The 2,232-nt window shown below is 35.1% G+C and overlaps 1 long non-coding RNA gene across 1 annotated transcript; it reads left to right on the top strand.

Annotated features, from left to right (window-relative positions):
- The first annotated feature begins 598 nt into the window (after positions 1–598).
- LOC147485218 (uncharacterized) lies at positions 599–1,753 on the top strand. Its single transcript, XR_015201890.1, has 3 exons — positions 599–1,150; positions 1,340–1,495; positions 1,575–1,753. It is a non-coding gene; the product is annotated as an uncharacterized LOC147485218 (long non-coding RNA).
- Positions 1,754–2,232: the final 479 nt, after the last annotated feature.

Genomic DNA, 2,232 nt, shown 5'->3' with positions numbered 1-2,232 from the left:
GGAGAGCACCCATTATTAGCAGATTCTCTGCGACGCTGAAAGGACTAGGCCAATATCCTACGCTGAAAATGGAGCTGGATACGTTTTACAAGTCCAAGTGAAGTTTTACAAGCTGGATACGTTTTACAAGTCTAAAGTGAAGTTTGGGGATAAGTGATAAAACGCGCCAAGTTCAAGGGTGAAAACTGCATTTTTGCCTATGTAAAAGTGCCTTGCATTTCCCTTCCATCAAGTGAATGAAGTCATGTATAAGTGCCTAAGTCTAAGGAGACTACAACTTCAATCAGATAGTTGCCAGAACCGATTGCAATTCATTGTAGGAGACCCTGATTGGTGGAATAATTTGGAGTGGAGGACGAAACTATCGAGTCCAGATTCGCTCCTCAGTCCCAACTCTATCAATCATTAAAAGAATAAGGGGGGCGTCCTGGAGCAATGAGCGGCCTCAACAAGAATATATATGATCTTTCAGACTAATAGTCAAGGGCTTGAAACTTAGATACTACAGTTTTTGTTTACATTTATGCATCTTTGTTACAGAGACTTCTTAGTCTCTTATTGCTGTGTTTACTATGAGTGTGACAAGACAAAACAAATACAATTCCTACACTGTATTTGCAGATGCACGTGGAACCATACGAAACAGTGAAACACAGAACATCAGCGTCAGACTCCGCAATTGGTTTTCCACCATGCACAAGAAATGAAACTTTCTGTGATAAAATCAAGCCGGAATGGTAATGGCCTGCCAGCAAGAGGAGGCCAAGTGTCCTGAGTTTAAAAACACTGAAGAGCACCTAGAGTTTGAGCTGTTCTAGCGAATCTCTGTACAAGTTTAAATTGTTGTTAACTCAGTTAGAGTTGCACTATATACGGGCCAAACTTGGATTGGTCCGGCCTTTACCATACTAAAATTAATTCTATTTTATATACTTATCCATTTCTAATTCAGAGAAGTATTCCTTAATTCAACTTCTACCTACGTTCAGTTTCAAATTTAGATAAGTATTGCCTAATTAAACTTATACATACGGTACAAGTCCAAAGCAGGTATACTTCTAAAACTAGAACAACACCTTCGGAACTTATAAATACAAGACAACCGATTAATATAATTTGCAGAAAACTATAGAGCTACTACAGAGAAAAGGTACACATGACAATAATTTCTTTTTCAATCTTATTAGATTTTTTAATAGTATTAGTAAACTGTTGTTATTTCAATCCATGAACTCAGCCTAAATAATACATCTGTCCATGCATACATAGCAAAACGGTTGTATATTCATCATAATTGTGATAACAATTGTAATTCTAATAGCTGGATATACTGTAACAGAACATTATGACTGGAAAATTCAATTTTTTCGATGAGGTAAACGACAAATCTGACAGTTGGAAGGTTCGAGCACGCATAAGCAGAATGTGGGAAGCTGTTAATCTACAGGACAAGACACAATCATATGGTCTACACATGCTGCTGCTTGACGAAAAGGTAGAACAGACTCAAAAAATTACTTCTTTTATATCAAAATAATTTTTGAATTTTAATCCACTTATATTACATTGTGCAGTCGAATCAAATTCATGCAAAGATTTCACCAGGAATCCAACACATGTTTGAAAAGAAACTGATAGAAGGAGACATATTTGTAATTGATAAATTTGAAGTCAAAGAAACAACCGGAAGATATCGTCCAGTAAGATCTAAGTACACTATTTCTTTCACAAAAGATACTATAGTATCTCCTTCGAAAGAAATTGGGACATTCAACAGATATAATTTTTCGTTCGTAGAATTTGAAGATCTTATGAAAACAAAGGATATCTCAGTTTTTTTCATACCAAAGGTGAGTTCTTTATACATACCAATATTGTTTATTATGACTAATTTCTAACAATGTCTACAAATCAGATTTCATAGGAAAACTTATCAGTCGGGCCAAAGAAACCTCAAGGATTTAGGGAAATCACAATACAAAGCGAAAGGTAAACAAAATCTACATAAATTAGTTTTTAACTTAATTTCTTACACGACTAACTATGTAAATACGTAATCGTGGAAGTGAGCTTACTATAGCCTTATGGGGTGACAACTCGATAGGACCGGCAAATATCGACAATCAAGAAGAAGATATGATGCTCATCATCACATCATTATACCTGAAAATGATTGGAAGTAAATACAATTCTTAATCATCAGTTATATATAGACTGTTAAACATATATAAT

Source organism: Coptis chinensis, chromosome 7 (genome assembly GCF_015680905.1).
Source record: "Coptis chinensis isolate HL-2020 chromosome 7, ASM1568090v1, whole genome shotgun sequence".
Taxonomy (NCBI): domain Eukaryota; kingdom Viridiplantae; phylum Streptophyta; class Magnoliopsida; order Ranunculales; family Ranunculaceae; genus Coptis; species Coptis chinensis.
Note: the sequence above shows the minus strand (reverse complement) of the source record. Positions and strands in the feature narration are given on the sequence as shown.